The sequence below is a fragment of the Rhinichthys klamathensis genome, unplaced genomic scaffold, assembly GCF_029890125.1.
Source record: "Rhinichthys klamathensis goyatoka isolate OS25496 unplaced genomic scaffold, OSU_Roscu_1.1 h1tg000350l_1, whole genome shotgun sequence".
In the NCBI taxonomy this organism is placed as follows: Eukaryota; Metazoa; Chordata; class Actinopteri; order Cypriniformes; family Leuciscidae; genus Rhinichthys; species Rhinichthys klamathensis.
The window spans coordinates 729,926-740,000 of NW_026606862.1; the positions used below are offsets into that span (position 1 = coordinate 729,926).

The window sequence follows — 10,075 nt, forward strand, 5'->3', positions numbered from 1 at the left end:
GACGGTCATTGATTATAACGAGAGAGCAGATCTCACTGAATGAAAACACACTGACACGATGATAAAACAATGAAAAAGTTACTACTTTGGTTCAGGTAAATGTAAGTTAAGTGTTTAAAACCGAAAATAAGGAATATTTTTATTATTAGAATTGGATGCAGTTTCTTTCCTCAGTGTAGAAATGATAAAACATCACTGAAACCATGATACCAGTTGAACCAGTTTCTCCTCTGTAATACACCATCATCTGTAAGCCCTAATCAGACAGTATATGTTTTATACGGGGAGGTGGGCTAATATAATAATTTCCACCGCTTCTCTGACATGTGGGAATGAAGTCCAGCCCGGGGTCAGAGAGTGAAGGACAGGGACGTTCATTCAAACACAAGCAGCATTTGCCTTTGGTATCGTCTGACGTCTTTGCTCTTCTCCAGCAGGTCTTCCTTTTGCATTTGCATCTGCATCTGAGAGTGCGTTTTCATTTGCAGACTTGGCAAAGGCTTCAGGAGAATCTGCTTTTGGCAAAAAAGGCGAGTTTTCCGTTTACATTTTAACCAGCGTTTAGCCAGTGTCTGACAGTCATTAGATTTTATTTTTCATAATAAAGAGTCAAATTCACAATTCTTTCTGTTAAGTTGTCTAACAGGGCTGAGCGAAAAATCATGAAATTATGATGGGGGTGTTGGAAACTCAGAAGCAAAGACCAGGAGACTTGGTTGTATCTTCAGCAGGATTCTTTATTTAGAACACGAGCTGTCAGTAGCTGCAGTAATTAAGTCTGAATTATGGGAATCTTACATTGTAGTTTATACACATTTAGAGGGCAGTGCTTACATAGTGGTAGCATGTAAATGAAGTACAGGAGTCAGCTCATTCCCCAGTCCCGATCTCATCAGCATAACAGTGTAATTCAAATGCATCGATGATAATCCAATCAGCCTAACTATTCAACGACTGGGCAACGGGCTCCAAGAGCCATTAGAGACAAAGGGTGAGAGTCTCGGGAATCTGACTCATTTAACTTACAATAGAGAGAAAAGGACTGGCAGGAATCTCATGCTTAACAGCTGATATCATCATCAAAAATGCTAAATTCTATTTACTCTACCTTAGTTTTTCATGTTATGTTATGTAAGGACATAAGATCAGCAGATCTTAAATAGATTCTTTAATTTGTAATCCCACAGTCCCCTCTTTGAGAGTTCTAATAACTCTCACAAAATACAAATTTAGACACTTAAAAGTTCATTCTTATAACCTGTGATTGTTACAGGCACATGCTCATTTTCTGTAATTGCATGCTGACACAGAAACAAACATGCAATTAGGGTCTGTGAAGTTCTTACGGGTAATAGTCTTTTCTGGTTGGAACTGTGATTTTTCTCGTGAGGGGCGTGAGTCATTTGTTGAATGAAACACTTGATACTGTGGATGCATAGATAGTACGCCAGTAGGAGAAACAACAGCAGAATTGCTATTTCCTTGATCCACAGCCAGGGTTTACCTAACAAGTTTCCGAACCATGAAGAATTATCTTCAGTCATCTGGTGTAATTTTGCTGAAAGATCTTGTTGGATTTTGATGGAAGTTCTCTGTTGGATCCATTAACCCGGTGCAGCACTCAGGGCCGATAATGGTGCAGGCTCCCCTTGTATTGCAAGAATGTAATCCAAGGCCACTCTGTTCTATAAGATTATTATCTTGTGCTAAGCGAGAGTGTCTGATGTTACCCAGGGGCAAAGCCGTATCATTGGCCAATTTCTGTACAAAATTCGATAAGCTTCTGACTTGATCAAGCGCCTGTATGACACCATAAGACGAGATTAATGCTCCAAGAGTTCTTGACCACCATGTTTGTGCACAAGTGAGTCCTGGAATGCAGCCATCTTTTTTGTTTGTGGTAGGAGCTGAATTTTGTAGATGTAGAGAGAGATGGGGTGTGCCCCCCATGGGATTCCTGCTCCTACTGAAGGCTGGTGTGGCATGCAAACGTTTTTTTTCCAGCAAACAAGGCGTTTCTTGACATATTCATCAGCTCTAAGAATATGTTGTTTCTGGAGTCTACACTTTGTGCGATGTCCATGATGGTTACTGGTATGGCAATCTTGTTCATGTTGATGGATGACTGAAGTTCCCGTACGTGAGTCTCTGAACAGTGAGGTAAGGATGGACTAGTTGATGGGGAAGGCCTATGAGAGAGTCTTCACCGCAGGGTTGGCCCCCGAAGCCTAGTGCATTCGGTTCTTCCCTGGGCTCCTCACTAATCCGTGTCCTATCCTATCCCTGTAGGTGGGGGAACAACTTTACAGTGTGACACAGGAGTCCAGGTTTTCCTTCTCTGACACAACACTGCAGCTGCTGTACATGTAACACATCTCTTGACTGTTTCGGTGGCTATCTTTCTGAATTTTGGATTCCACCATTTTTTTGAGAACCTGTGATTCATTGTTACCGGACCACTGTGACCCAAATTGTATATTTGTTGAGCCAAATATGGCAGCAGTGATTCGGGAGCGACATACTTTCCCCCTTTGGTTGAGCAGCTGGTTGAATCCATGGTGGCTCCTTTGTCTAATCATGTCCATGCTTCATATAGAGGAACGTCTTTGTACAGATCAATGATTGATTCAGGAGGCAGAATGGTCTTCTGTGCTGTACTACCTGAACACACTTGTACAGTCGCATAGGAACATGCCTGTTTAGCCGCTACATCAGCAAGAGCATTACCTTTAGCTTCCGTAGTATTAGTTGTAAGATGTGCTTTCACTTTGATCTCCGCTAATTTATTTGGAAGTTTCATGGCAAACATTAGATCTTTCACTAATCCAGCATGCTTAATGGGGGATCCAGCAGAAGTTAGAAACTGTCTGCTTTGCCAAATGACACCAAAATCATGAATTACCCCAAAAGCATACCTGGAATCTGTGTAGATATTTGAAACCGATCCTGAAGCTAGTGTGCATGCTCTAGTTAAGGCTACTAGTTCTGCAGCTTGAGCTGAGAAATGATCTGGAAGACGACCTGAAGCTACCACTTGGTAGTGGTAGTGGTGGACGTTACTGTATAACCTGCTCGTCTGTTACCTTCAAGGACTTGAGCTGAACCATCAACAAATAACTCAAATTCTGAATTCTCTATGGGAGTTTCTGTTACTTTACTCGTAGGTGTGTATGTAAGCGTAAGGGAACCTAGGTGGTTGGTGGTAATTTTCCCATTCAAACAAGTTGCCATTGTCAGCACAGGCACTCCGAAGTCCGTGTGCTCGAAATGGACGACACAAGCTGCTTATTCTAATGGTGACGTGGACGTTTTCCAAAATCTCAGGTAAGAGGGCCAAATTGCCCACAGGCTCTGTACGGACGCCTCTGGGGGTGCCAGTGCACTGTGAGGCGGGCCACCAAGTGCTTATGGAGCCCCCTAACTGCCTATTCTTCACCATAGTCCTCCTCAGTACCACAAAGTGCCTATTTTGACCCCTAACCACCTAAACTTCACCGAAGTGCCTATTGAGCCCCCTAACCACCTAAATTTCACCATAGTCTTCCTCTTTCTCCACAAAGTGCCTATTTTGACCCCTAACCACCTAAACTTAACCTCAGTGCCACGAAGTGCCTGCTGTGCCCACTAACCACCTAAACTTCACCATAGTCTTCCTCATTGTCCACGAAGTGCCTATTCTGACCCCTAACCACCTGTCCTCTTCCTCAGTGCCACGAAGTGCCTGTTGTGCCCCCTTACCACCTAAACTTCACCATAGTATCCCTCATTGTCCACAAAGTGCCTATTCTGACCCCTAAACACCTGCCCTCTTCCTCAGTGCCACGAAGTGCCTGTTGTGCCCCCTAACCACCTAAACTTTACCATAGTCTTCCTCATTCTCCACAAAGTGCCTATTCTGATCCCTAACCACCTGTGCCTTCATCACATACACCGACTGTCTGGGCATGACCACAGTGACACGTGCAACTTATTCCATGCGATTTCACAGGTACTTTGTGGACGGTGCTCCGATTGCGCCGTAATTGATGTATGCGTCCCGTCATGGGCCCCTGGGACGATCCCCAGAGTTCCGTGTCCACGTCTGCTCCTTTGGCTGAAAAAGGCACCCTTGACCTGGCACTTGGGCGGTCGGAAAAACAGGGGTCAAAAGGTCGCAGTGACTCCAAATTTGGCACTGTGGTTGTCCAGGGGCCCCTGGTTCTAGATCCTGGATCGCAGGGTTCTAGATCGGTTCCAAGTATGTCTTTTTGCAGTGCAAAGTTCTCCTCACTTTGGTTCAGTTTGACCTTTCAAGAGGGTATGTCTGTCTATGAGTGGAAGAGGCCTGTGCGGAAACTTAAACAAAGCAGGCAAAAAAATGTCCCCTGCGTTCTAGAGACTTGTCCTCCTAATATGTCGTTCGGGGGCCCGAGAACAACCAGCACACCGAGTTTGGGGCCCGAATAGGGGCCCCTGACACGTGCAACTTATACCATTCATTTTCACAGGTGTTTCGTGGACGGTGTCCGATCGGCCCGAAATTGACATATATGTCCCGTCACGGGCCCCTGGGACGGTCCCCAGTGTCCCGTGTCACCGTCTGCTCGTTTGGCTGAAAAAGGCCCCCTTGATCTGGAAGCGCCTGTGAAGTTTGAATTGAAAAAAGTTGAACGTGGGCGGTCAGAAATACAGGGGGTCAAAAGGTTGCAGCGGTTTTGGCATCGTGGTAGTCCAGGTGTGTCCGCAGTGTCTCAGCCCAGTGTCTCAGCCCAGTGTCTCAGCCCAGTGTCTCAGCCCAGTGTCTCAGCCCAGTGTCTCAGCCCGGTGGTAATGGTTTGCGCATCTGTGCTGCTGCACTCTTAATCCACTCCTCGTGTTTTGCTTATCAGCTCGCACACAGCAGCTATGTAGGCATATTTTAATTTGTTTAATTTTCTACTAAATAGATACATTTACTTTATAGACATCTTTGTCTGAAATCTCCATTATACTGTCGGTTTGCTCTGTTGTCAGTGTGTCTTTGTCTTGACACAAACACTGTACACATTCTGCGAGGTATCGGTTTTATGTATCGAAGCATTGTAGAGTGCGAGTACACGAGCGGGCCAATACGATACTGGTATTGAGTCAATTTTGCATTTAATAATAATGGATATCCTCAAAGTCTCTGCAGACTCTGATGGAGTGTGTGTGTTTGCAGACTCTGATGGAGTGTGTGTGTTTGCAGACTCTGATGGAGTGTGTGTGTTTGCAGACTCTGATGGAGAGTGTGTGTTTGCAGACTCTGATGGAGAGTGTGTGTTTGCAGACTCTGATGGAGAGTGTGTGTTTGCAGACTCTGATGGAGAGTGTGTGTTTGCAGACTCTGATGGAGAGTGTGTGTTTGCAGACTCTGATGGAGAGTGTGTGTTTGCAGACTCTGATGGAGTGTGTGTGTTTGCAGACTCTGATGGAGAGTGTGTGTTTGCAAGTGTGTGTTTGCAGACTCTGATGGAGTGTCTTGTGTTTGCAGACTCTGATGGAGAGTGTGTGTTTGCAGACTCTGATGGAGAGTGTGTGTTTGCAGACTCTGATGGAGAGTGTGTGTTTGCAGACTCTGATGGAGAGTGTGTGTTTGCAGACTCTGATGGAGAGTGTGTGTTTGCAGACTCTGAGGTCACACTAGTGTGGGAGAAGCAGCCGACTGCAGACGAGGAGCAGAGAGCCAGACGCCTGAAGCTGCCGCCCACCTTCCTCTGCGGCGTCAGCAGCGACTCCGACTCCGAGCGACCCGGCGACTTCAGCGCAGAGCTACACACACTGCAGCACGCTCAGGTCAGAGGACTTTCTGCACACTGACATGAGACGTGATTAGCAGCACTGGTTTGACTCATGTGTTGTGTTCTGGACACACAGGTGAAGCCGAAGCCTTCCCAAGATGCAGCAGCGGAAGAGCCTCCCGTGGACGGCAGCGTTGACCCCATTGACCTCTCCACGAAGAGGAGCAGCAAGAGCGAGTCCAGCTCCACTGCAGGTACACGTGTCCTCCTCACTTCTACAGCAGCGCTGCCCTGGACACACTCCAGTTTAACGTCTAGTGACTGTAAGAGCAGAGCAGCAGAGGGCGTTTACCTGGCGTATTAGAGCTATGACCTGGATTTATAATGAAGGATTATATAAGAAGGAATGAGACGTGAAAAAACCATCTCCAGACTTTAGCCTTCTGATCTAAACACTGATAACTGAAAGGAGACACGCCTGTGATTGGCTGACACCTTTGCATATGAAATGAGTAGTACATGTTCTAAAAACTACATTTCTACTCTTCCAGCTGCAGAGATGATCTGCTGTGAAAGGTGTTGATTACAGCATTAGATTTAGATCTTCTCATGTTGCATAAAAGAGAGCCAATCACAGTGATGTCTGCTGAACTCTCACACATGCTTTCATCATAACACACAGTGCAACACGATATAAATAAGAGATTCGTCTTTCAGCGTAGACGGTCATTGATTATAACGAGAGAGCAGATCTCACTGAATGAAAACACTGACACGACGATAAGACAATGTAAAACAATTACTACTTTGGTTCAGGTAAATGTAAGTTAAGTGTTTGAAACCAAAAATAAGGAACATTTGTTTTATTAGAATTGGATGCAGTTTCTTTCCTCAGTGTAGAAATGATAAAACATCATTGAAACCATGATACCAGTTGAACCAGTCTCTTCTCTATAATACACCATCATCTGTAAGCCCTAATCAGACAGTATATGTTTTATACGGGGAGGTGGGCTAATATAATCATTTCCACCGCTCTTCTAACATGTGGGAATGAAGTCCAGCCCGGGGTCAGAGAGTGAAGGACAGGGACGTTCATTCAAACACAAGCAGCATTTGCCTTTGGTATCGTCTGACGTCTTTGCTCTTCTCCAGCAGGTCTTCCTTTTGCATTTGAGAGTCTGCTTTCATTTGCAGACTTGGCAAAGACTTCAGGACAATCTGCTTTTGGCAAAAAAGGTGAGTGTTCTGTTTACATCTTAACCAGCGTTTAACCCGTGTGTCTGACAGTCATTAGATTTTATTTTTCATAATAAAGAGTGCAGTCAAATTCACAATTCTTTCTGTTGAGTTTTGTAACGGCTGAGTGAAAAATTATAAAATTATGATGGGGGGAAAACTATTCCTTAGTGAGAATGATAAATCTAGCGTGAAGGTGTAGTGCCAGCCAGAGCACAGGAGAGAGAGGGACACACACACCGTCTGAGGTTTCTGGGTGTGTCTGTGTGAACTGCTGCTGTTCTGCTGAGGCTATGGAGGGATATTTTAATTTGTTTAATATGCTACTAAATAGATACTTTTACTTTATATTCATCTTTGTCTGACATCTCCATTATACTGTCTGTTTGCTCTGTTGTCAGTGTGTCTTTGTCTTGACACAAACACTGTACACACTCTGCGAGGTATCGGTTTTATGTATCGAAGCATTGTAGAGTGCGAGTACACGAGCGGGCCAATACGATACTGGTATTGAGTCAATTTTGCATTTAATACTAATGGATTCCCTCAAAGGCTGTATTTTCTGATTGTCATCCTAGCGCTAGTATGTGGACACTAAAAGCATTTTGTGTTTTTATAAGCCATTCATGTGTTTGTACACACTGCTGCTGTCAGTATTGCTGTTGGCAGTGTGATGTTTTTAGTGTTTTCACACGCACGTTTATTTCTGTAGATGCAGATTTTGCGTGGTCAAACGCCGGCGCCACGGTCTTTGGTAGTGCACCAGCGCGAGAGGTGAGTGTGTGTGTGTGTGAGGTTAATCCAGCTCTTACGAAAAAGAAGTATACTTCAAGTTCATTTTATGAAGTATACTTAAGTAATGTTCAAGTATATTTTTAAGTATACTTTATGTAGTAAGTATACTAATGTCAATATGTACTAGTAGTAAACTTGTAAGTGTATTATTTTAATACCGCTTGGGACTAAATTGGCCCACTTGTAGTATATAAAAGTATGTTTAAGTGTACTAGAAGTGTAACAGTAGTAAACATTAAGTGCACAACTAGTTCATAATTACGTTTCTCATTTGTACTGCAAGTGAACTTATGGGTATACTAGTAGTTTACTATTTTAATACTTTTTAGTAAATTTTTAGTTTATGAAAGTACACTTTGAAGTATACTCTCGGTAAACGACTAGTTTAGTAGTTCTATACTGCAAGTTTTCTTTTAGTGTACTCTCAGTAAGCTACTAGTTTTGTACTACAAGTTTTCTTTAAGTGAACTTAACATCATACTTATAGTTTACTGTTTATATATTATTTTTGCACTTGCAGGAGGCCTACTACTATGTTCAAATGTTATTTTTTTATACTTGGAGATACTTTATACTTTTTATACTTACTTTAAAAAAAAACATTTAATTAGCTTCATGCATCCTTTATCAACACTTGAATGTTGGTAAGTTTCATAAAGAAAGGCAACATTTTAAACAAAAAAGTTGAGAAAATCTCATTTGTGTCAAAGACTACGCCTTGATCAGATTCAGAACGATGATGAAAACACAGATGGAGTAGATCGAGTCCAACACCCCCAAAGCCTCAGTCGCTTTCTCTTCATGGGTTACGCTTCATTTCATTTGGAAACATTAAGCAGTTTTGATTCACACGCAGTTTAACGTTATTTTACATTTGAGTGAGCAATCTTCTATCACTTGTTTCAGCTTCTTCTTCTCCTGTGTTTTGATCCGGATATTCTTTATTAGAAGATGTGTCATAGCGCCCCCTACCGTATAACAGTGAAAACATGGATAGCTGGAAAATTCAGTCGGAAAGAGTAAAGTAGAATTAAAGTAAATTCCAATGTACACTACCAGTGGACTAGCCTACACAAAAATTCAGAGATGCAGAATTAGAAACATATCTGTTTTATATCAATATTTTAATCAATATTTTCAAACATAAGTTTCATAAGACTGTATATGAAAAACTATGTAAAAAAAAGAGTATATTTAATAGGCTACTCGATCAAAAGAGTCAACCCACTGCAAGCCAAGTATACTTTGAATACTTAATTATACTTTTAAGTATATCTCGATCAAAAGATTGAGTACAAGTACAGGCCAAATATACTTGGACTTTTCTCTCAGTATAAGTCAAGTACACTTAAGTGTAATTTGTAGTATATTTAAGTACATAAAGTATATTTTTGAGAAGTATATAAAATGTAGACTGAAAGTATGCTTTCTTAGTTTTAGTTGAAAAGAAGTGTACTAATAGAACACTTGAATAAACGTATTTTTCGTAAGGGTAATTATTATCGCTGTACAAGATCAGGTTCAGGTCTATGCTTATTTTATTTACTCTAAGATATTCCACCCGGAAGCTTGTTACTATATAAACTTGAACATGTTAGTTTATAAAACAGTGTGTAATATTATGTTTTTAAAAAAGTATTTAATAAGCTACTCAATCAAAATAGTAAGCACAAGTACAAGCCAAGAATACTTAATTATTCTTAAGTATAGGCCAAATATACTTGGACTTTTCTGTCAGTATAAGTCTAGTAGACTTAAGTGCAATTTGAAGTATATTTCTGAGAAGTATATAAAATGTAGACTAAAAGTATACTTTCTTATTTTTAGTTTAAAAGAAGTATGGTTTCGTTCAGCGCGTCTGAAGATCTTAAAATCTAAATCACACATTTTAAAAGAATATAATTTATCATTTTGTCTCATCCCTTTTCTTAAAAATGTTTGAGGTTTAACGGGAGGGCGGTCCATCTACGGAGGGAAGTTTGAGGACGACGACGTGAGGCACACGGGCCCGGGACTGCTGTCCATGGCCAACCGCGGCAGAGACACCAACACCTCGCAGTTCTTCATCACACTCAAGAAAGCAGAACACCTGGACTTCAAGCACGTGGCTTTCGGCTTCGTCAAAGAAGGCATGGATGTGGTGAAGAGAATAGCAGAGCTGGGCAGTAAGGACGGCAAACCCACTAAAGCCATCACCGTCTCAGACTGTGGACAGTTGTAAACTTTTCTACGTTTGGCAAACTTCTGTTCATGTGGGAAATGATGTTTACTGAACTTTTGTGTCTCTCCTTTTTCTCTCTCTA

The 10,075-nt window shown here is 42.2% G+C and overlaps 1 long non-coding RNA gene across 2 annotated transcripts; it reads left to right on the top strand.

The window, feature by feature from the left end:
* The first annotated feature begins 5,604 nt into the window (after positions 1-5,604).
* On the top strand, positions 5,605-6,912 carry LOC130068954 (uncharacterized). Of its 2 annotated transcripts, none has more exons than XR_008803726.1 (3): positions 5,605-5,793; positions 5,875-5,992; positions 6,894-6,912. It is a non-coding gene; the product is annotated as an uncharacterized LOC130068954 (long non-coding RNA). The 2 variants fall into 2 exon arrangements; XR_008803725.1 differs by having other exon boundaries at positions 6,897-6,912.
* Positions 6,913-10,075: the final 3,163 nt, after the last annotated feature.